Here is a 26717-nt window from a genome sequence, read left to right as displayed (position 1 = left end):
AAATGGCTTCAATGTTAGGTTTAGGCACTTGTGGTAGTTCTTGTAGTAAATCTGATTCTTCTTGTTGTTGTATTGCCTCAACTTCCTCATTATCCTTTGGGCCCTTGAATGCATAGATATTTGCCACATAAAATATAAGAGAGATCCATAAATTAGTAGGCAAGTCAATGTGATAGGCATTGCTGCCACATTTCTTTAGAATTTTGAATTGTCTTCTCTTCTTTAGCATTAACTTAGTATACTTCTCCCTTGGCATTCTCTCCTTCCTTAGGTGAATGATTACTAGATTCCCTACTTGAAAATGTAAGTCCCTTCTCTTCACATCATCATGTTCCTTGTACTTTCTTTCTTAAAGGTCCAACTTATCCTTAACTTTTTGATGGATGTCCTTCATAACCTTTGCAAATTCTTTGGCTTGTGCACTCCTTGTGTGACTAACTCCCAAGTCTCTTAACTCTAAGACTCATCTTGAATGACCTTGATATACAATCTAAAATGGAGTTAAACCTATACTTCTATTCATTGAATCATTATATAATAATTCAGCCTATGAAAGAACAACATCCCAAGAAATTCCATTTTCTTTGGTTAGACATCTCAGTAGGTTACTCAATGACCTATTGATAACTTTAGTTTGGCCATTTGATTGGGGATCGTATGATGAAGAAAATGATAGTTGTGTGCCTAGCCTCTTCCACTATGTTCTCCAAAAATGTCCAAGAAAATTAGAATCCTTATTGAACACAATGTTCAATGGTAATCCATGGAGTCTAACAACTTCCTTAAAGAAGATACCAACTATGTGGGAAGCATCATGAATTTTTTTACAAGGTAGAAAGTGGGCCATCTTAGAGAACCTATCAACAACAAAAAAAATACGCTATCAAATCCACTTCTAGTCCTAGGTAACCCTATGAAAAATTCCATGCTAATGGATTCCCATGGCTTAGTGGGTGTAGGTAAAGGAGTATACAAGCTAGCATTTGATGATCGACATTTGGCCTTTTGACAAATAATGTAGCATTCTACAAAATTCCTAATATTTTTTTGCACCTTTGGCTAATAGAAAAATATTTGAACCTACTCTAAAGTCTTATCAATGTTAAAGTGTCTTGCAAGACTCCCACAATGTTTTACTTTGACAATATTCTCCCTAACTGATCTTTTAGGTACACAAAGCTAGTTACCTTTAAATAATGATCCATCTTGTAATATAAACTTAAAAAAATTAGTATGATACCTTTCATTCATTTCTTATAAAACCTCATATGCCTCCTTGAAGTCTTCATCTATTGCATACATATTCTTCATGGTTTCAATACCAATACTACTCACTTGAATTTCTTTTACTATCAAATTCCTCAAGCTAAGGGCATCTGCAACTTTGTTTTATGTCCCCTTCTTGTGTTTTATGGAGAATGTGTAAGTTTTGATGAATTCCATCCACTTCATGTGTCTGTGGTTCAACTTTTCATATCTATTCAAGAAGCTAAGAGATTGATTATCAGTAAAAACAATAAATTCTTTGGGCAAAAGCTAATGACTCCACTTTCTCAAGGATTGAACCAAAGCATAAATTTCTAAATCATAAATTGAATAATTTTGTTTAGCTTCATTTATTGTTTCACTAAAGAAGGCTATAGGCCTCCCTTCTTGGATTAACACCCCTCCTATTTCCTTGTTACTAGCATCACATTCTACTATGAACACCTTGTGGAAATTAGGTAATGCTTAGATTGGTTGCTTTGCAACTCTCCTCTTAAGATACTCAAATGACTTATTTGCATCATTAGTTCATACAAATTTACATTTTCTCCCCCCTTTTATAGTATACATCATAGGGGCATAGACACCACTAAATTTCTTCACAAATTTTCTATAAAAATTTGCCAGACCATTAAAACATTTTACCTCAGTGGCTATCCTAGGTGTAGGCCAATTCATAATTGCTTCTACCTTGGTTGGATCCATCTTTAACTGATTTTTGGAAATTATGAACCCAAGGAACACCAACTCTTCCTAAAAAAATGAACACTTCTCCAAATTTATCTTCAATTTATCCTTTTGTAACCTTTCAAGGACTAAATCCAAATGCTTTAGGTGCTCCTTCCTACTCTTGCAAAAAATGAGAATGCCATCTAGATAAACAACACAAAATTTGTTAATATAAGGATTTAAGACTTCATTCATAAGTCTCATAAATGTGCTAGGTGCATTATATAGGCCAAATGGCATCATAATCCATTCATATAGTCCCTCATTTTTCCTGAAGGGTTTTTTCCATTCATCACCTTCTGTTATCCTGAATTGATGGTAACCGCTCTTTAAGTCCATCTTTGAATAATGACTTGCACCTGTGAGACAATCCAAAAGATCTACAACTTGGCATGCAGAACCTATATCTGATAATTATCTTGTTAATGGCTCTAGAATTTGTACATAGCCTTGTATAAGGGCACTAAGGTAATTTTATGAAGATACACAAGCACAACATGAAGGTCATAGGAGTGAACAATTCAAATGGAGAAGAATTGAAAGTTATAATGATTTTCATGGCCAAACAATGTAATCAAATGTGTTTATTTTGTGATGTCCTTAAAGAACTTAGAGTCATACTTGTGGTATCTTAAAAGGACCAAAGGGTGAATGTAATTGGAAAAAAATAAGTCCAAAGGGAGATTTGATAGGTTTGAAGGGTTTAGAATAGTCATAGAAGTTGTTTAAAATCATTAGAAGTCAATAGGTAATGAGTCATGGTTCAAAGAAATTCATTTTGCATTTTAAAATTTTTAATATTTAAAAACAAATGGTTATGAAGGTATTTTGGAGGGAATTAGTGTATGGGATGTCTTTAGGCTTAAACTAAGCCTGTAACCCTTAAGAGTTAGTGGTGACAAGTAGGGGAGGTCTCTTCATAGACTAATACATCCATTGTACAAGAAGTGAGACCTAGAGTACAAACTGATAAAAATAGTGAGCAATAAAATCCTCATTTTATTGTTTCATTGATTTCTTGGACTATTCATTGTTTGGATTGACATATCTATGAATTAGCAAGGCTTACTAATTACATTTTAATTATTTTTGAATGAATTTCACTTTTTTTTGAAAAGTTTGTATGCCTGGTACAAGTAAACAAGTGTTGATTTCATTAGTTATCTTGTAACCAGTCCTAAGACCTATTACTTTATGGCCATCCCATGAATTCTAAGGGCCTAGACTTCATGGTGTGTGCATTTATAAAATTTATAATTTTTTTCCAATTTTTTAATTGTAGAGGAAAATGCAACATTGGTTGACTATTATGAAACGATGTAGGTTTCCTAGAAGGAATTCATGGGTACAGAGGAGTAGTAGAGTTTTGATTTGAAGGAGGAGCCTATTTTATGGTTTGAACAATCTTAGTATGATCATATAAAGGAGAAACAACTATAATTTGTTCTTGGAATTGATTAGATATAGTGAATTTGAGAAACCCTTGGATTACAGCTTTGGAAGTGATAAATTGGTGTTTTGGGGGTTTCTGATGGATTGAATCTTAACCCTTTGGTATTTAGTGATATTTAGCCATTATATGACTCTACTAAGAGTTTTGAGTTATAAGGATGAGAGAAGAGTGAGGATGCTCTGTTAATTGATGGGATTTTATGCTACTTAAGGGTCACATTGTGCAGACAGTCAAACCTAGTCCAAAGAAGTTTATAGTAAAGTCTGGACATGTTAAGGTACTTGGAAAAGGGTATTTGAAAATTCTTTTACTTCACCAAGTTTTTTGGGAAAATTTTAAGTTATTTAGGTTTTTATGTTGTTGTAGGGCTATGAGTTGGTCAATTAGGTCTCTTAAGGTGCATTGGAAGAATTAGGCATTGGGAGTTGTGTCTAGACAATTGGTTGATTAAATCTAGTTGAATAAACCTTATATAACTTATAGCAGTCTTCTTTAACCCTTGGTTAAGGCCTTTGCATATTTGGAGTTATTTTGAATCATATGGAGTTTGTAGATGTTTTTGGCATATTAGATAACTTTCTTGCTTGAAGAGGTTTGGAAGTGGAGTTATTCTTGTGGATCCAAAGGTGTGGAGTTTAGGGGGTTAAATCTTTTGAATGTTTATCCTCTAATAAAATATTGTGTGGGTTGGGTCTTTTTTTTTGTTACACTTTAGGAAGATATAATGACATTGCTTTAAAAGAAAATGAATAGTTAGTTGTTTCTACATAAAATCATTGGTTGACCACTAACCTCTACATCAAGTGGTATTAGAGCTTAAAAATATCTTGAGATAATGATGTTTGGAGAGTTGGAATCTAATCTGAAATTCTAAGTGCTTGATGTCCTTTGATGTGACATAGGAGTAGAAGCATCCTTCTGTATGTTCCAAAGTGGTGGCATTGGGCTTGAGGGATCTTAGATTGGGTTTCTTGATGAAAGGTGATTAATTTTTTTCACTGATAGAAAGAATTATGGTAATGAAGGAACCCCTAGATATAGAGTACAATGAAGAAGAATGAATTTTTAAGACACATTGCAAATGCTATGGTAAAATATGTAAACTTGCTATGACAAATGGAGCTTTTACCAACTTTGTTTCTATGGAGGTGATTGAAAAGTTGCATATTCCTAGGACTACACTTAAGAATCCTTATAGGGTACAAGGGTGGAATGAAAAAAATAATGTTGAAATCACTAAACAAGAATGCATTCCTTTTAGAATTGGTGCTTATGAAGATGTTTTGTGGTTTGATATTGTTCCAAAGATGGAATACCATTTGATCCTTGGGAGGACATGGCAGATGGAAAAGAGGGTTGTACATTGTGGGAAGGATAAAATGTATAATTTTAGGCATATGGGCTAGATGGTAATAATAAATCCATTGAGAAGAGGACAAGCAACATGGCAAGTGAATGATCACATTGGTGTGATGGAGTGGATAGGTTTTGTAGAACCTAGAAGGCAAGAAGAGGAAGCAAGAATAAAACAAAATGTTTGTGAATAAGAGATGGGGAAGTGAAATAATATGAGATTCTATTGAAAGAAGAGGTGATGGAGGAGTTTCCATTTAGAGGACAAGTTGGAAGGAAAAATGAGGTTGTAAGTGTGGTAGATAACCACAATGCTGGGACAGACATGGAAGATAGTGGAGGGCACACTAAAGTGAAAATAAGGATAGTAGAAGAATATCTAAAGGTAGGGATGAAAGGGAAAGATAGAATTTTGCATATGAAGATGAAGAAGATGGTTACTTGGCCTATCAAGAGGCTAGGTAAGAGGAAGGAGTTGTTGAAAATTGGACCTACTATTGTAAAGGTTCAAGATGATGACAATATAGTTTTTGACAAGATGGAAGAAATGACTATTCAAGGATGTAAAGAAGACGTGGTAGATTTGGCAAAATAATTTGAATCCATAAAGGAGACATGGTAGGTAGATGGTAGTGAAGAAGAAGAAGATAGTGAATTAATTGAGGAAGACCATGGAAAAGGTCTTGAAGATGTGCTAAGCAAGATGGACCTTTGGGGTCAGTTGGATGTCAAACATGAAGGTGATATGGTAGAATATGGTACTATAGTAGATATTGGTCAAGAAGAGACCATAAAAATTGAAATATTTTCCAGCACTAGAGTATCATAGGGAATGGGTGAACCAAAGAATAAAGTGTTGAATGAAAGGATGGATAAGGAATTGGGAAACCAAACATATGTCTTACTAAATGGAGGAGCATTGATATTTTTGTTTTCTAACAATTTTGTTGCAGGATTGCAGGGTTATTATGTGGATGATGATAATGCATACCATGGACACATCATGATTCTAGTTGGAGTATGGAACACTTGGAATCAACCCAAGATGTTTGATTGTAGGTATAGGTGGATAGAGAACAAAGGAATAATTCAAGTTGCAAGATCTGCTGAAGAAGTGATTAACAACTAGAAGACAAGAAAGAAGACTCCCCAATCCAAAGGGACTTGGATTTATTTGATCCTTGGGAGAATGGTGTAGGGGCACCAAGGTCATTTTATGAAGATACATAAACACACCATGAAGGTCAAAGGAGTGAGTAGTACAAGGAAATACATAGGCAATTCAAATGGACAAGAATTGGAAGTTATAATGATTTTCATGGCCAAACAATGTAATCAAATGTGTTTATTTTGTGATGTCCTTAAAGGACTAAAAGTCATACTTGTAATGTCCTAAAAGGACCAAAAGGTGAATAAAATTGGACAAAATAAGTCCAAAGGTAGATTTGATAGGTTTGAAGGATTTAGAACAGTCATAGAATTTGTTTAAAATCATTAGAAGTCAATAGGTAATGAGTCATGGTTCAAAGAAAGCCATTTTGCAATTTAAAATTTCTAATATTTTAAAAAAAATGGTTATGAAGGTATTTTTGAGGAAAATAGTGTTTGGGATGTCTTTAGGCTTAAACTAAGCCTCCAACTATTAAGATTTGGTTGTGACAGGTAGGGGAGGTCTATTCATAGACTAATACATCCATTGGTACGGACTAATAAAAATAGTGAGCAATAAAATCCTCATTTTTCTGTTTCATTGATTTGTTGAAATATTCATTGTTTAGATTGACATATATATGAATTAGCAAGGATTTCTAATTCCATTTTAATCATTGTTGAATGAATTTCACTTCATTTTAAGAAGTTTGTACGCCTAGAGCAAGTAAACAAGTGTTGATTCTGTAAGTTTTTTTGTAACCAGTCCTAAGGCCTATTACTTTATGACCATCCCATGAATTCTAAGGGAAAAAACTTCATGGGATGTGCATTTTTAATATCTATAATTGTCTTCTAACCTTTTAATTATGCAGGAGAATGTAACATTGGTTGACTATTATGAAATAATGCAGGTTTCCTAGAAGGAATTCATGGGTATAGAGCAATAGTAGAGTTTTGGTCTAAAGAAGGAACCTATTTTATGGTTTGAACCATCTTAGTATGATCATATAAAGGAGAAAAAACTATCAGTTGTTCTTGGAATTGATCAGATATACTGGATTTGTGAAACCCTTAGATTGAGGGTTTGGAAGTGATAAATTGGGGTTTTGGGGGTTTTCAGTTGATTGGGTCTTAACCCTTTGGGATTTAGTCATATTTATCCATTATATGAATTTTATGAGAGTTTTGAGTGATTAGGATGAGAGAATAGTGAGGATGCTCTGTTAATTGATGGGATTTTATGCTACTTAAGGGTCACATTATGCAGATAGTCAAACCTAGTCCAAAGAAGTCTATAGTAAGGTTTGGGTATGTTAAGGTACTTGTAAAAGGGTATTTGAAAATGATTTTACTTCACCAAGTGTTTTGTGAAAATTTTAAGTTATTTAAGTTTTTATGTTGTTGCAGGGCTACAAGTTGGTCAATTAGGCCTCCTTAGGTGCAGTGGAAAAATTGGGCATTGGGAATTGTTTCTAGCCATTTGGTTGGTTATATCTAGTTGAATATACCTTATATAACTTATAGGAGTCTTATTTAACCATTGACCAAGGCCTTTGCATATTTGGAGTTATTTTGAGTCATAAGGAGTTTGTAGGTGTTTTTAGCAACTTGGATAACTTGCTTGCTTGAAGAGGTTTGGAAGTGGAGTTAGTCTTGTGGATCCAAGGGTGTGGATTTTAGTGGGTTAAACCTTTTGAATTTTTATCCTCTGATAAAAGATTGCGTGGGTTGGGTCATTGTTTTGATTACACTTTAGGAAGATATAAGGGCATTGTTTTAAAAGCAAGGGAATAGTTAGTTGTTTCTACATCAAATCATTATTTGTCCATTGACCTCTACATCATAGCCTCCATGTACCTTTCTTTTTAGGAGCTATTATAGAAAATACAACATAAGGACTAACACTTTTTCCTTATGAAGCCCTTGGCCAACAATTCTTCAATTTGTCTTTCTAATTCTACATTTTGTTCAAGGATAAAGTTGTAGGCTTCCTTATTAGGTAATGTAGCACTTGGTATCAAGTCTATGTAATGGATTATTTCCCTTTGTGGTGGTAAATATTCTAGTTCCGTACCTATAACACCACTCTTAGATTGTTCCAACAACTCCCTGACCTCTCTAGGTCCTACTTGATGTTCCATGCTCTTGGCTTGGGGCATAAATTTAACTTCTTTCTTAGGTTTGACTATGATGGAAAAACACAGTGTTCTCTTCTCCTTAATGGTCTGTAAAAATTATTTACCTCCTACCATCATGACACTAGTCACCCTATGGCTTCCATCATCAAGGAGTGGCCTCATAGTGTAGGTTTCTCTATCCTTGGTTATACTATAAATTTTTTTTTCCCATCATGCATTCACATCATATTGCCAAGGCCTACCTAAAATTAAATGGCAAGCATCCATTTCAATCACATCACATAAAATTTTATATTTATGCTCCCCAATCTAAAATTATACCCATACCTATTCACTAATCAAGGCATGTTGCTCCTTGTTCAACCAAGACACTCTATAGGGGTAAGGATGAGGTATTGTTTACAGTCCTAACTTATCTACCATCTCCTTAGAAGCCAAATTTTTACTTGAACTAGAATCAACAATAACTTTAAAAACTTTACCACTTACCTTGCATGTGGTTCTAAATAATGACCTTCTTTATGGTGGCTACTTATCAGTTGGTACCTTCAAGAGATTTCTTTTCAACATGAGGCACTCTCTTGTCTTAGGATCTATTGTCTTGACATGAGAACTTCTACTTTGTACATCCTCATCTTGCAAAAAATCAATTCTTCTTTCACTTGGTCTACTCACTAACCCTTGCTTCATTGGACATCTAAAATATTGGTGACCCACTTGATTACAATTGTAACACCTTCTTGTTAATCACTTGTTCCCCATCCACCGAATCTACCTCTTTGATTAGGTATCCTTCCTCTAAAAGAACCTCTTCTACTACTATCATTCTCAACCCCTTGATTGCTGCTAGCTTCCCCTTGGTTTCTTAGGTAGTTTCCTCTTCCTTGAAATCTACCTCTTCCTCTAAAAGAGTTCCCTCTTCCTCTACTACTTTTTTCACCTTTTCTTTTTTGTTTCTCCTCAATCCTTAGAGAAAACTGATAACATTTATGGAATAATTCTACTATCACTAAGGTTAGTTTATCTTGTGTATTATATCTTAGCCCACTAATATACCATGCAAGCTTTTTCTTTTCATTTTCATACAACTTAGCTCTAAGAGTCAAAGTATGAAATTCTTGAGTATAAGAACTTACATCCATGTCCATTTTCTTAAGGATGTGTAGCCTTTTGTGGAGCATCACTTCATAGTCCTCTGGAACAAATTGCTTCATGATTTCTACCATCATCCTCTTCCATGTGGAAAGGGGTTGCTTCTCTTCTTCTATCCTTTCATTTTGGAGAAAGTTGCACCAAGTTAGGTCTAGTCCCTTCAACTTGGATTTTTCCACTTTTAGCCTCTAATTTGTAAGTATCTCCTCTACTTAAAATTAGTTTTCAAGAGCCTCCAGCCATTACATGCATACCTTAGGTTCCAATTTTCTATCAAGCATAGGTAAATGCCCTATGTCTTGTCTTCCTACCCTCTGTAGGGCTGCTACTATGATATTTTGATCTTCAAGCATGTTAGGCAAGCTATCTCCTCCTTCTTCTTTAGACTCCTCATGGTCTCCTCTCCATACTTTCCCTTTCAACTTATCAATTTCTCTTCTCATTGCTATATTTTCCTCTCTGAATGCCCTGCTCTCAACCATTTTTTCTTTCACTATTTTTGACAACTCAATGTTGGTTATCCTTAAAGGGATATCTTCTCCATATGTCATTTTTCTTTCCCAAAAGATACTTAGTGTTTTTGACACCACCTTATGTAGAGATCACAACTAAGAAGCTTCAAATGGGCTTCCCACTCTTGAAATCAACTATAATGTCCCATTTGAGGGCATTCTCGTATTTGTCTTTTATTTGCATCCATTATGTAATATATTCTCATCTGATGCTCTTTTCATTGTTTGGTATCCTATATTTATAAGCATATCTCAAAGAGTCATGCCCCTTCATTAATATTAATTACATTAATAAGATAATCATATTATATATTAATTATGATTATATAGCATATTCCTTGTTATATTTGATCATATATTATATTTAATCATATATTTTAATATTTAATATATAAAAGTATATATATATATATTATACTCATATAGTTATATGATAATATATATAATAATATTTTTTTTTCTTAATTTATATACATTATTAATCATTTAAATATAAGTATAATACTTATATTATACTTATCTATTATTAGATTATATATTTCAAGATGGGGAAATCACATCAACCAACTAGCTATCAAATTTTAACCTTATTACAATATTTAAGAAAACTCCAATTCTCCAATGGATCCAAGAAACATGCTCTTAACCTTCACCAAGAATCCAAGGGCAAAGAACCAAACTTGCCCACTTTATGGGTTTTGCACTAGTCTCCCACAACTAGGTCAAAACTAAGAAAACACCCTACAAGTTTTTCCCATGGGTTCTAAAAGGTTCAATGATCTTAGGGTTCCTATTTACCATAGACTACACCATTTTTTTGAATCATATGCTTGCACAAAGCCTCAAACCCCAATTTGGCCTCATAGCCCTATGAGCCCCTTCTAGCCCTCTTGAAATGGATTTTTGAATCTAACTTCACTAATTTTCAAACAAGATCCAAAAAAAAATTACATTTTTGAATACCCTTTTCAAATTTACTTCAAACCCCAAAACACCAAGTTCTAGCCCCACTCTAGCATTCCCTTTCCTTCACAAAGCAACACATGCCTAAGTGATCAAGTTAGGCTTGGTTTATAAACCAACTGGTAGGAAATGGGATCATGGAAATGAAATAAATATTCAAAATATTTTGGAAACACTAAAATACATTATTTCAAAATCCTCATCCCTTCACCAAGTCCCAGACTCCTTCCATTCATAAATCAACACACTACAAGAGGTCAAATCCTTCATGGAACTTAACCTAGGGCTTGGTTGGAAAAATCACAAAACACATCCTCCAATTTTGAAACTCTAGAATATTCAAAAGGACCCTACTAACTACCATTTCCCAAGTGTCCATGAAATTCCAACCAAATAAATTGTAGTTAGAAGCCCATTTTTGCTGTGTGCACCAAATGTTGTCCTAAAAACCTAGTTTCACTAAAAATGCAATAACTTGAGTTACAAAACATGTAAAATGATGAGACTAGAAGAAAAAGAAAGTTGATTAAAATATCTATCTCAAAAATCCATCATATCTAGTTTAACAATCTGTACAATTCATATAGCATGCAAACAACAGTAAAAATGACTCCAAAATTGGAATTTCTTCTTTGCAACTTCTTCCAATCCGTACATTAATGCCCTCCAAACCTCAAAAATAAGGTATATATATCTCCTATGTCTATCTTAATGGTTACAACTAATATGTTAATATTTATAACCCTTTTCCCACTAAGTTGCAAATTTGAGCAACTTTTACAACTTTCAACAATGCAACTTTGCACAAAAAGTGTAATTTATACATTTCTTACTTGATTCAACTTCTAGGACTTGGAAAAGGTTCCAACATACCTAAAACCAACTATAAAAAATAAAAAATGCTAGGATTTCTGACCAAAAATATTAAAAATCTTTAATTTTCCTAATATTAAACTTTTGCTTATAAATTGCATAAAGTGTCTTAAGCATACAAAATGGTGTTTTTTTTTTGACAACCATGGAATTTTCATCCAAGGTTTTTTTATTCTAGCATAAGTAGGTGAAAACAAACATGAAAACCCAAAATATAAACCAAATTCCTTGGTGCTCTGCACCATGATGTCAACATGACAACTCATATCATATGCAAACTCCTAGGTGTCTACATGACAACTAATAAGAATATGCATTAACCTAAGTAAAATTAAGTAAAGTATAAATAATAAATGTAATACCCCAAAATTGGCTAATTGCCATCTCAACCAATTCTGGTCTATTTCTGATCAATCCTAAAGTCCTATTCCATTAGGCAAATTCTTATTCGGCTACTCGCTACTTGACTTAATTGTCAGATGCATAAAACCCTAATCTGCATTCATCATGCTTATTATTTAATTCCTATAGTATTTACTCATGTTAGTCACATTAAACCTATTGATTAATATTTAATTTAATTACTAAGTATTTATACTTTAATTAAATTAAATTATATCTTAAGGCTAATGTACTATGGAATTAAATTTATTTAATTTAATAAATGTGCCTACTTTAATTAATTAAATGAAATTATTTAATTAAATGGAGTACTTACTTCTAATTAATTAAACAAAATTATTTAATTAAATGGGAAGCCATTCCTAATTAATTAAATGAAGTTATTTAATTAAATAAGAAAAGTGTCTCTAATTAATTAAAGGATTATTTAATTAAATAAAAAGGTAATTATGAGAGTATATCTCATTTTATTAAATTAAATATCTCACCAAAATCTCTCTTCAGTTCAAAAAGGAAAAATTTCAGTTCACTATTGGTCAAAAAGGAATTAAATCAGTTAACTCCTTATTCTACTCAAATTAAATTAGTTAACTTTCTTTAATTTGGGAATCTTCCTTTATGACTAAACTTCATCTTCAATCCTGATCGTTGATTGAAATCGATCTCAACCATTGATAGATTCTAGGAAAGTCTATTTAAGAGACCCTCATCTCTTCATTTTGGAGGAGGATGAATTAGAATTTGCATTGAATTGCTATTGAAATTCATACTCACATTTGCTCACATTTTTGCATACATCTTTCATTCTTAGATTAAATTCATTTACCATATAGATTAATTTCATTTCTTAAATCCTGCGTTCTTAGAGGGTCTGGTTGCTTAAACACCTCAAATCTGAGGATATCTAACAAGCAATTCCCTTTAGAGAGAAGGCAACAGGTTGCCTTGCCGGTTGATTTTCAGATGAACAATCCAATGTTCATTTCGAGATGAATCTGCAAATAAAGATAGTGTTGAAGTGTATGTGTTAGCATAGCCACATATTCACATATAAATTTTTGGTACCCACCATGGGGCTGAGAAAATCAACTTTTCTAGCCTCTTTTTGCATTTTTCTAATCATTTTCATTTTCTCTGTCCATATTGTTATGTATAGATTTGGGAATCTTTGCACGAAACTGTTCATTTTCGTGCGAGGATCTAGAATCTTCGCATGAAGATTCCTTGCGTATCGCATGAGAAAGTGCCTGAGTGTGCAAAACTTCACACAACACTTGTTTGTTCATGCAGGCCGTATTAGAACTTCGCACGGGTCGAAAAAATTTTTCACACGGACTGTCAAGAATTTCATGCAAGACTCTGCTGACAGAGGCTATTTTTGCATTGATTTTTGTTTTTTCTAGTTTTGATGTTTTAATAGGTTTTAACATTTTCTAAGCTTTTTTATGGGTATAAAAAAGAACAAAAAATATTAATTTTTGATTTTCCCATAGTTAAGCTTCTATTTTCACTAACGTGTTTTCTTTGAAGCATCTTCATTTTGGTTTTTCTAATTTTTTTGGAATAGCCTAACAATGGTTTGCAAGACAATTGGAAAAGCGAGATAAGGTTGCTAAAAATAGGTAAAACATCTACTAAGCGCGTTGCGAGGATTACCAGGTAATTCTCTTGGACTGATAACATTTCATTTGGAGTTAAAACAAACATCTCTTGTGTCAAGATTGTGTGTATTTCCTTCCATGTTCTCATTTTACAACACATGCATGATTTGATACTAGGTTGTGATCTCTATTAGTTTCATCTAGTAGGCTTAGTTACTAGTGATAGATCTAATTAGCTATCTTGGGTTATTGGACTCGCTAATTTGTTGGCCCCTCATTTCACCCTGTGGTTGCAAGATCAATACCACATTAAAGGGGAGGGGTCTATAGGAAAGAAGCATTAAATGCTCCACTAGACAACCCTTTTGTGCTTTCTAGAACTCACTAGTTTCTGAGTTGTGGACTCATTTTGGCTTGTGTGAGGGGTTAAATGTTCCACATCTTTGGACTCACCTCACAATAGTTAAAGTGTTAAGTGTACCACCTTATGCTTTTTGATTGCTTTTGGATAGATTTTCTTTCGAGAATTAACATCTGTACACACATAGTAATTAGGCCCCCATGAACACTATTCGTGGATCTTGAGGGAGTGGGTTCCTAGTGAAACTCCTCTCTAAGACAGATTCCTTGTAGGTGGGGAGGATACTTTGAGCATCTTGCAGATAGATGAATCTTCAACTTGTTGATTAAGGCATCCTTTCTCCCGAGAGGTTGATAGATCACTGGGAGTTGATATCATAGATCTTTAAGAGATACTCTTAATTTAGTGTGTTGGATTAATCTGTCTACTTTGATTGGGCTAAAAGTGAAAAGGTGTCAAGACTTTAAATTTGGAAGCTAAGTCCCCTTGTGGTACACTATGGTGAGTCAGTCAACTTTAGAGAGGGTTAACCGTAGTAGACAATCCCTCTACAGGGAAAACTGCGTTGACGAAACCTCGAGCGGTAATAGCCATTTTTGACGTGGTAGTGACAACCACTATATAAATGTCCTTGTAGAAGAAATCTCCACAGGTGTGGTTCATTATGGGTTGTCAGATCTCCCCAGCAGCTCTTGAAGATTAAGTTCTCGAACTGTGTTAAAACCTCGGTGCACCAGGATTGGAGGTCACCCTTGTGAGTCATAAAAGTTGTAGAGTCAAAACATTATTAAAAACCTTAGAGAGGCCAAACTTTTCATTTTCTAGTAATGTGTGCAATGATTGCAAATCTCTTTTAAAACAAACACAAATAGCTCTCCTAGGGATTAACACAAACTAATTCACTTGATTGTTCATGCACAATGTTTCTTTTTCCCTTGTTCATTATTTTTAGACATGCTTAAAATCACTTGCTTGATGTTCTATGTGACTGTTTATCTGCCTGGTTATTGAAACGATCAAAATTTGTCAAAATTAGTTGCTGTTATAAAACTAGTCTACTTTATCGTGCAAAATCATTTTGGTCTCGTGCAAAATTATCTAGTCCTCACGTGAAATTAAATTGTTGTTATGAGTCTTTGCACGGCCCTATGAACTTCTTCACGTGAAATTAAACTACTATCACTAACCTTTACGCGAGATAGAAAAATTCTTTGCACAGCCTATAAAACTTCTTCACATGACCCATAAAGGTTTTTTGCACGAGATCTTGTGTCAGCATTACCAATTTGGGTCTATTTTAGCTATCTATGGCCTACACAATATCCTTTTTTGCATCTATTTATCCCTTTTGTTTGCAAACAGTCCTGAAATAGGGACACTTCACTTAGCTGAAGACTTGTGTCTTACACCTTGACTAGTCTCGTCTCATAAGTAATTATTTTTGGTCTGTCTTAATGCTTGTCATACTTTGTGTCACATTGGTCATAATCTCTAGCTATTCTAGCCTTTAAATTAGACCATTTGTGCCTTAGTGAACAACATTCTTACTATTATCTTGTCCTTTTTGAGACTCAGTCTTAGTGTAGTCCTTGTCTAGGTTTTAGCTTTTTGTCCTTGTCTATGACTATCACAACCAAAGGCGGCAACGTGTTTTATCCCAATAACCTTAGACGTGGTCATGCTAGGGGTCGTAATCATGGCAGAGGTCGCTTACCTTTCATTATGCAATCTGTATCTAGTTTGGCTAGTGAGGCATCTTCACGATCTCCCTCACCTACTAGGTCATCTTGAGTTCAACAACCATTTTCCAATTTGTAACAAATTAGGAATCCTTTTTACCAAGAGGATATTGAGATAGGTAGAGGTCCTGCATTCCCAAACATGATGTATGATCCTTTCTCCAAAGACCTTTTGAAACACAAAACACTGAAACTAAACATGTTCCTATAATGACCAATCATGAACCTAAACATGGTAGTCATAGTCGATATCAAGAACCACCTAGGGATAACAAAGAGAAAGAGAAAGACTATGACACTGATGAGCAACAGGAAGAGGTAGAAATCCTCCCTGAACACATAGCAAAATGTCAAAGAGACAAAACCTTTCAAAAGGTCATGGGAATCCTAATCAACGAAGAGAAAGAAAAATACTTTCTCAAACTTGCCTAAGAGGGAGCAAAGTTACCTTCTCATTTCAATATAGAAACCATTGTCAAAACTGAAGAAGAAACTGAGACTTTCAAACTCCAAAAACAATTGAAAATTATGCAAGACCAATTGACTCAGATGATGCATGAGAAAGAGAAACCCACAAAGATATACACATTGGATGCTCTTTGTTCATTTCCATTTGACAAAAGTATAAACATGTCGCCTTTCCCATGAGGCATAGAACTACCCAGATATGATAAGTACTTTAGTACTATTGATCCCCAAGATCACTTGCGAGAATTTGGTGCTTTGTCTATGGAGTTTATATACAATCAAATGTACCTCATGCATTTATTCCCTAGAAGCCTAAGTGGTCAGGCTTTGGAGTGGTTCTCACATTTACCTCCTGGTATCAAGATGTTTGATGAAATTTCCAATTCATTTGTTCAAAAATATTCTCATAACATTCAACATCCTGTAAATATTTGAGATCTATGCAACCTTAAATAGAAGGTTGGTGATTCATTTCTCACTTTCCTCCAATGGTGGAGACAACTATACACTAAGTATTCCCGTAAAATCCTAGAAACAGAGAAGCTTGACATTTTCACTGATAACCTCTTACCTGATTTTGGGTATAGAGTCCAACTAAAAGGTCCACGTACCTTTGAAGACATTATTACACAGGCTATCTGTATCGAAGAATTTATGGTCAAGAAAGGCGAGCTCACTCTTTAGAGATACACAAAACAAGATTCCACTTCCAACAGGGATAAAACCAAACATGTCAACAAGAACTAAGAAATTGTACATGATAGGGTTGTTGACAATGTCACACCCAAACCAGCCAAAGTGGTGTTTAATCTCATAGATTGCCTCAAAGCAGCCAAAAATGTTGAGAAGCCTCCCCCTGAAAATAAGATGTCTGGGAACAAATTGAGAAACTCATGGACAACATGACCCAAGTGATAGTATATGCCTTTGGGAGAACCTTTGGATGTGGTTTACAAAACATTGCTACAACACAAGCTTATCTCACCAATGGATAACCCTCATCCTTATGATCCACAACCACATCCACCATGGTGGAATGAGACCTCATTTTGTGAGTATCACCAAAACAAGGGACACAAAACTAGCAATTGTATAAACTTGCGTCATAAAGTCCAAGACATGATTGATGCTGGTGATCTTGTGGTAGATTAACATAACAAAAACTCAGACCACAAGGCGTTCAAAGAGCCTTTCCTAGCTTATGAAAGAGGAGAGACTTCGAAACTAGAACCCTACAATAAGGTCAACTATACATATTCCAATGATGACAATGTCATTCATATGGTTGAACCTATAGATTTTGAATACTACGATGTTATTACCATAAAGGGCAAGCAAGATAATGACAAACCCAAGACACCATTTTTCTTGAGAGGCCCTACTTCCAATAAGATGGATAATGCGTCTTCACAACACTATGCTAACATTGTTACTTGCTCTCATGTGAAGTTGGTGCTCAAAGGCCCTGCACCTCCTACTTCAAATCTTGAACAACACAAAGACAAAGCCCTTGCTGGTCCATCCGGTAAAGGTTCAAAACACACAAAAAACTTGACTGCAACCAGTTATAGTGTTCCCGATCAGTTGAAACAAATTAATGCTCAGATTTTCATCTTTGAGCTACTTAAAATATCACCTGCTCACAGAAAAATTCTGGACAAAGCCCTCACTAAGGCAAACATTCCTTAAGATCTTGATCTTGAGCAATTTCAATCCATGGTAGGTCACCTGACCTCACCTTATCTTATGACCTTCTTCGAGGAGGATGATAACTTATTGAATCATCCACACAATCAGCCTTTACACATTGAGGTTATGATCCATCAGACACATGTTTGTTGGGTACTCATTGACAATGGTACTAGCCCAAACATTGTCTCTGCTACTCTGCTTAGACAATTAGATTATTCTGAGGTCTCTGTTGATCCTTGACAAAAGATCACTATTAAAGCATATGATGAAGTGGAATCAAAGTCACTAGGTCTTGTGATTTTACCAATTTGCATCAGTCTTGTCGAAAAGGATGTCACCTGTCAGGTGCTTGACATTCCCTTAGCCTACATCATTCTGTTGGGATGACCATGGATACATGAGATGTGCGTTGTACCATCCACATACCACCAATGCATTAAATTCCAATTTCATGGTTCCAAAGTTACTATTCCTGCTACTACTAGCTACACTTGCAATATGCTCAAAGCTATTGAAACTTTTGTCCCTGCTAATCATGAATCTACTAATTGTCATGAAAATAAGCTGAAAGAAATTGAGCAGTCATTCAAATTGAAAGAAACTAGTATGGGAGAGTACCACATTGAACTAGTGCTATCATTAACATCTCTCCCAAAGTCCCCTCGACATTTTGGGAGACCCTCAAAGGCAAAGAAGTCATTCGTGCTGACACCTTATACCAAGTATAATGGCACTTTTGTTAAGGCTATAGCTCCCTTAGAAGATGAAAGTGAAAACAGAGCTATTGTCGCATGGCTTTACAAAGAAGAAGCTCCATTGGACCTTACAGAAAAAGCTTGAGAAATCACTCCTAAGAAATATGGACCTGGTCTTAAGCTTATGAAGCATTTTGGTTACAAGGGAACCAGCCCTATTGGGTGTAATAACAATGGCCTAATAGATCCTATCAAAGAAAGAGCTTGAAGCAACCATGATACAATTGGCCTAGGGTTTAAGAAGGTCCCTTTCCATTTGGGATCCAATAAATTCATACTTATACTTGAGAGTTCATTTGAAAATGAGTCACAATCTGAGTCAAGTACTCGAGAGGAAGAATCTGATGATGAGGATTCCTACCCTCATCTTATTCCTTATGATCTCACTAAATTCTTTGCTGAGCCAGATGACTTTGTGCCACGTGTTAGAACTATGGATGATACTAGTGATTCTTCTGAGGACAATACTGAGCAACTCAAATATCATTCAGAAAAGGGAGAATCTAGTCAATCATGTCATATTGAGAATTTTTGTAAGAATCCAGAGGCTGAAGGAGAGTATGTCCCTATCACTATTGGGGAGTTCTATAGTCTCTCACCATGTAACACTGATTCTCATGAATATGAGTTTGACAATCTTTCAGAAGCTACTAATGATAAAGACATTGACCAAGTGCATGTGTATGAAAATCAAATCAAAGTGGGTGAAACATCTAGGGTTAGGTCATGGGGGTCTGATCCAACCAGTGTCCTAGAGTCATCAATTCCTGACATTAGTATTCTGAGGCATTTGAATACACCTATGGATGAGTTCATCGTAGGTCTCAAATTGCTCATCCATGCACTTAATGACTATACTGTGAACGCAATTGAACCAGCCACTACTCTCTCACTCGTACATCTCGAGCTTATTGACTGGAACCCTAATGCATCTAATGAAGTCCCCATGTTCTAGAATGACTATGCTCTTGCTTGTTACCTGAATGCTATTGAACCTGTAATGTCTTCCACCAATGAGCAGAGTATCAACATGACTGAAGCTGACATCAAATATCTCAGTCACATAATTAAAATGAAAAAATGCAAGAGATCTGATGGTGAAAACCACATTGTGGCAATGTCAGATCCCAAAAAAGTAAAAACAAAAGATGTATCCAAGGGTGAAAACCTCTTTAAGGTTCCCACAGATGAGATATTTGATGTCCTTCCTAGTCACTTTTAGGAGAGATTATCAGTGTTAATAGAGCTGACATAGCCAGTTAACCTAGGCACAGAAGAACATCCTCATGTGATACATCTGGCACAGTCACTGTCACCTGAAGAGAAGGAAAAATTCACTACCTTTTTCAAGGAAAAGAAAATAAATTTTTCCTGGACATATTCTGACATGCCAGGAATGGATCCTGATCTTATCATGCATCACTTGTCCATAGCACCAGGCATCAAACCGATTAAACAAAAGCTTCAAAAAATGTAACCTCATGTTGCATTGCTCGTCAAAGCTGAATTGGAGAAACTTCTAAAGGTTGGTTTCATCCATGCAATTGATTATGCTAAATGGATATCCAATATTGTCCCTATTTCCAAGCATGATAAATCTATCAGGGTTTGTACAGACTTTCATGATCTTAACTTGGCATGTCCTAAAGATGACTTTCTGCTCCCTAATACTGATATGATCATGGACATGACAATGGGCTATGAGATGTACTCACTTATGGATGGTTTTTTGGATACAATCAGATAAAAATTATGCTAGAAGACCAAGACAAAATGGCTTTCACATGTGTATGGGGAACCTTTTGTTGGAATGTGATGCCATTTGGTTTAAGGAATGCTAGTGCTACATATCAACGGGTTGTTACTACAATTTTCCATGACATGATGCATAGAAAAATGGAGGACTATGTTGATGATACCTTGGTCAAAAGTGCTAAACGCAATACTCATCTACAAGATTTGGGTCCCATCCTAGATCGTATAGAAAAATTCAATCTTCAACTCAATCCTAAGAAATACATATTTGTTGTCACATCGGGGAAATCATTGGGATATATTGTTTCTGCAAAGGGAATTGAAGTAGATCTAGAAAAAGTACAAAAAATAATGGACATGCCACCACCTCGAAACATCAGTCAGATGAGAGGACTATAGGGAAGGCTTCAATCTATTCACAGGTTTATTTCACAATTGGCAGATAGATCACAACCCTTCACATAGACCTTACATAAGGGTGTGAAATTCAATTGGAGCCCAAGATTGTGAGCAAAGCTTAACATAGATCAAAAAATATCTTGTCAATCCACCAATCCTGATGCCTCATATGCATGGGAAGCCTTTGCTTTTATACATTTCAGCCACTAAAACATCTTTGGGAATCCTGTTGGCTTAGAAAGACAATGAAAACAAAGAAAGAGCTATTTATTACTTGAGCCGAACATTGGTCTCTTATGAGAAAAACTACAACATTATTGAGAAAGCTTGCTTGGCAGTTGTCTTTGCTTCCCAGAAGTTGAGACACTACATGCTTGCCCACACTACATGGCTTGTGGCTAAAATAGATCCATTAAAGTACTTGCTTAGTAAGGTAGCTCTCACAGGAAGATTGGCTAAATGGGTCATGATACTAAGTGAGTTTGACATCCAATATGTTGAATGCAAAGCTATAAAGGGACAGGCAATTGTAGACCAACTGGCCAAGGCACCCATACAAAGTCTTCTACCAATGAACATTGATTTCTTAGATGAGTCAATTCTGACACTCACACACCATACATGGGTTATGTTCTTCGATTAGTCCTTCATACAATAAGGATCAGGTGTTGGATTACTCTTCATTACACCATAAAGATACTCATTGCCCAAAGCATACAAGATTCTATTTCCTTGTACAAATAAAAATGTTGAATATGAAGCTTTGATCAATAGTATAAAAATTGTAGCTGAATGGAGAGTAGATCAATTGGACATCTTCGGTGACTCTCAGTTTGTTATCAACCAAGTAAATGATGTGTATCAAAAAAAGGATGAGAAACTAATTCCTTACAAATGCATGGTTGATGACTTGAAGTATTTCGCACACATCACCTTCCAAAAAGTTCCACATGCAGATAATAAAGTGGTTGATGCCATGGCCACTCTAGCCTCCCTGCTACAAATGCCAAAAAATGATCTTGCACAGGAGTTCTTGGTGGAAGCATTACACTACCTAGCCTATGACACACCTGATTCCAAGATGACCTATTCTATTATAGGAAAAGAATCATCCCACTACCATCACATCTATTCCTACCTTCGTAATCAAACCATTCCAAAAGATCTGACCCAGAATGAGAAAAGTTACCTAATCCATACTGCTTCATATTATGTCATTATTGTTGATGATTTGTATAAGAGAGGTCTTGACAGAACACTCCTTAGGTGTTTAGAACCCGATGAGTCCAAACATGCACTAATTAACGTTCACAAAGGCATTTGCGAATCTCATTCCAATGGCCTGACACTAGCTCGCAAACTCTTTTGTGCTGGTTACTACTGGCCTAAAATGGAGCAAGAAGCTATTAAGTATGCTTGGTCCTACAAGAAATATCAGCTACATGGGAATCTCATTCACGCTCCAGCTAGAGAGTTGATTCCCTCTACTACAACATGGCCATTTCAACAATGGGCCTTCGACTTGGAGGGGCAGATTCACCCAACCTCTTCCAATGGACATAAGTTCATTATCACGGCTATAGATTATTTCATGAAATGGGTAGAGGCAGTCCCTCTCACAGTTGCTGATGGTAAAACTATAGCACTTTTCATCACAAACTACATCATTTGTAGATATGGTGTACCATCCTCAATCATTACTAACAATGGAGGATAGTTCAAGAATAAAGACCTCAAGGAACTATGCAAGAAATTTAAGACCACACAACATTGGTCTTCCATTTATTACCCCTAGGGTAATGGCCAAGCTGAGGCATCCAATTAGGCGATCCTCAAAATTCTTCATCGTATAGTCAGTAAGTCAGGGAGAGACTGGCATCTCCAGATCAACCTAGCCCTATGGGCATATAGAACAAGCATTAGAATTCCAATGGGCATGACTCCTTTTGCGTTGGTGTATGGGGCAGATGTTGTGCTTCCAATAGAGGTCAAGATTCCTACCTTGAGAATCTCTATGAAAGGCTTTATCACTGATGGTGACTACAGAATAGCTTAGCTTCAAGAGCTTGTGTTACTAGATGAGCGGCAACAAGTGGCATGTGATCATCTGCGAGCATATCAACAAAGAATGACCAAAAGTTACAATCAAAGGGTCAAGCCACATGACTTCTAGCTGAGTGACCTCATCCTGAGAGAGAACCCTAAGAATCAACAACAACGAATGCAAAACAAAAAGTTTGAACCAAACTAGCTAGGTTCTTACATCATTACTGCAGTATATGGATCTGGTGCTTATCAACTTTCCACAATTGAAGGAGAAGTGCTTAAAGAGCGTATCAACACTCTCCACCTGAAGTAACTTTATAGTTGATTTAATCCTAGCAAGCTCTTTGTACATATCTAAATGTCCTAAAAAAATCTAAAAATTGGAAAAAGTCCTAAAAACAAAAAAATAAAAAAATAAAAAAGAAAATCTTGCCAAGAAGGTGAAAACCTGGTAAACAGGCACCTCTTTTTCCCAATGCTCCATCTTACAACACATCTTCTGGCTATTCTGTATAGTCGCTTTCATGCTTTTACTTTCCTACTTTTCCTACTCATGTATCCATGGATTGAGTCTTCTCATAGCTCAGGGGCGTTCCCCCTTAGTGTCACTCTTTTTGAGATTCTCCTCATAGAATCTCCTTTGCGATGGTCACCAGTTGTTTCAACTGTGTCTTGCTACTATCACCAGTGTCACTCTTTTCAAGATTCTCCTCATAGAATCTCCTTCGTGATGGTCACCAGTTGTTTCAACTGTGTCTGCCTACTATCACTAGTGTCACTCTTTTTGAGATTCTCCTCATAGAATCTCCTTCACGATGGTCACCAGTTGTTTCAACTATGTCTACCTATTGTTGCTAGTGTCACTCTTTTCAAGATTCTCCTCAAAGAATCTCCTTCATGATGGTCACCAGTTGTTTCAATTATGTCTGCCTGCTATCACTAGTGTCACTCTTTTCATGATTCTCCTCATAAAATCTCCTTCGCGACGGTCACTAGTTGTTTCAACTATGTATTCCTACTATCACTAGTGTCACTCTTTTCAAGATTCTCCTCATAGAATCTCCTTCGCAAAAGTCACCAGTTATTTCAACTATGTCTACCTCCTATTGCTAGTGTCACTCTTTTCAAGATTCTACTCATAGAATCTCCTTCGCAATTGTCACTAATGGTCCTCACTGCATCTACCTACTATCACTAGTGTCACTCTCTTTTTTGAGATTCTTCTCATAGAATCTCTTTCACAATAGTCACCAGTTATTTTAGCTATGTCTGCCTACCGTTGCTCGGGTTATGTCTCCAGATTTTTTTATGGAAGATCTCTCTTGTGTCAGTCACTAGTCGTCCTGGTTGTGTCTGCCTACTATTGCTCAGTCCTTCTTAGGTTTTTCATCATGAAGATTCCTCTTTGACCTCAGTCACCAGTCATTCGTACTACATCTACCTACTGTTGTCACCCTACTGAAGAGATTTCTTTCAAATATATTCTAAACATTAACACTTGACATCAATCGCAAAACATTGAACTCAAAAATGATATAATTGTTTGGATATGCTGAGCATTTTTTTTGTTTTCTTTGTTTTTCTTTATCATATCTCCTTGAACAACTAGATGATGTCATTTTTGACTAGAGAAGTGATGACTGGGGGCATGATCTTTTCTTTGCTTTCTGTCTATGGTTTAGTTCCAACAAGTTGATACATTCTTATAAAAGGGTTGTCCACTATAAGAGCCTCCATCTCATATTGGATGGTGTTGTGTACCTTGACTCTTTTTATACAAATACATCAATGAAATTGGTTCTTCTCCTTGTTTGTTGGAGTGAACTCTTCATGCTATAGTACATATTGATACTCATCTTGCTAAGTGAACATATGGGTCACTACGAGTATATCTAGCTCACTTCTGTCTCAGGTTACAAATGCAAGGGTTGTTGTAGACAGAATGAATACTGAATACTTAGCATAAGAGGGATCTCTCGTGTGTTTGGTGTGCTTGTCATGCAAGCAACATTCAGGTCATCTTAGTGTTTATGCTCTAATGCTTATGTTAACTTGCTACATTAAAAGGGACAAATGTTCTAGTCATTCTGGCTTCTTGTGCCTCAAATACTTACATTTAATTCTGACAAACCAATAACGTATGTTATATTCATATTTCCATGATTGCAATGTCAGTGGGAATTGTATAACATACGAGCTTTATTTTATATCCAGTGATGATTAAATATCGAGGCTTGGTAACCAGACCTAGGGTTGCATTTAACATAGTCTTGCATTACATACTTCATTTGCATAAGCATGCAATTTGATGGTCATTCTATTCATACTCCACATGCATTAGATTCCTCCATGGCTATATAAGCATTTGGTTTGTCGATTCATGCTCCTCAATGGAATACCTATGACTGTCAAGCAAAAACACACAACACTACGTGAGATGTCAGTTCATACACATGCATTCTATTTAAGTACAAGATACATCTCATGTACATCAAAGTAAAAAAAACAAACAATTACATGTACATAGGAATACTTGGCTCAAGATCTCGTATATATATATATATATATCAAAAGAAAGGGTCAGTACAAAAATAGGCGCTACTTGAGTGCAATTGATCAAAAAATGATACATGTAGTGTTGGCACACCAATCGATACATAGCCAGGGATCAAAATCAAAGATCGAGCACAGAGTGTCTAACTCTGTCCCAAACCCTCGCCTCTAAGAGGAACAGGGGTAGCAGGTGGCAGAGGTGATGGTGGCATATCTGGCTTGACAAGAGGTCGTGTGCCCCCAGACTCTCATGCATACTGAGAAAATTTTTGCACTTGAAGTGTCTCATCAGGTATTGTACTCATATATGCCGCATAATATATGCTACCTGAGCTGACTAGAAGCAGATCTCATCCTGTGCCAGCTCTAATCTCCACTCTGCAATCTCAGTGTGCTCTCTCCAAAGATTAGTGTCCCGTTGTCGCTCCACCAGCTATGCATCCTGGACCACCACTGCAATTTGTAACTCTCCCAACTATCGAGAGGCTTGATGAACCCGCTCTTGATACCACCACACCATGTCTTACACCCCAGCCGCCAGCTGATTTGGCATATCCTCATCGAGCATCTCTAGTGCCTACCCCTATGGTGGTGCCTGTTGCTATGGTATCTCCTACTCAGGGGCCTGCTCCTCTATCCTCTACCTCCTTCTCCGACTGTGTCCTGTCCCACTGCTCCTGGCACCTAGGTTTGATCCCATCTGACATGGGGGAATAGGCATCTGTTGTACCTAGTGCTAGACTTGTGGTGGAATCTGTAGCTAGCCTAGTGACTATGGTTGTGCCTACTATTGTTGGGGCACCTATCTCCGTACCTGCCCTACCATCCCGAATGGATCTGTGAAGCATGGGAATGTATGGATGATAAAAAATGCTTGATATGCAAGCTTCATACCTGCATCTACTACCTCTGGTAGGTAGTCTCACTGAACTATAGCTAGACTTCGAATATCTATCATGGATCACTCTGGATCCATCCATGGTGGCCATCCCCGCTCAACATCCTTCTAGACCCTGGCATAGGCACAATACTCATGTCAAATGTCTTGGGGATGACCATACTACCGCCACACTCATGAAATAGAAAATCTCTCAATAATTGATGCCGTCCTACATGCTAGAGGTTGAGAACTAAACATCCATGGTAGCTCTCTAGGGGCATCATCCTAGTCCTCTATCTCTCTCTAGGATCGCCATACAATGGACACCAAGTCATCAAGACACATTTGCCAGTGCTCAGTCTTACCTAGGTGGGCTTGAGTAATATGCCCTTGATATTTGCATATGTATGGCTCCATGGGCTCTCTAGCATCCTAAAAAATTGGCTGACATACGAGAAGATGCTCCCATGCCCAA

The sequence above is a fragment of the Cupressus sempervirens genome, chromosome 7, assembly GCF_028749045.1.
Source record: "Cupressus sempervirens isolate cs-2001-9-10 chromosome 7, ASM2874904v1, whole genome shotgun sequence".
In the NCBI taxonomy this organism is placed as follows: domain Eukaryota; kingdom Viridiplantae; phylum Streptophyta; class Pinopsida; order Cupressales; family Cupressaceae; genus Cupressus; species Cupressus sempervirens.
Note: the sequence above shows the minus strand (reverse complement) of the source record.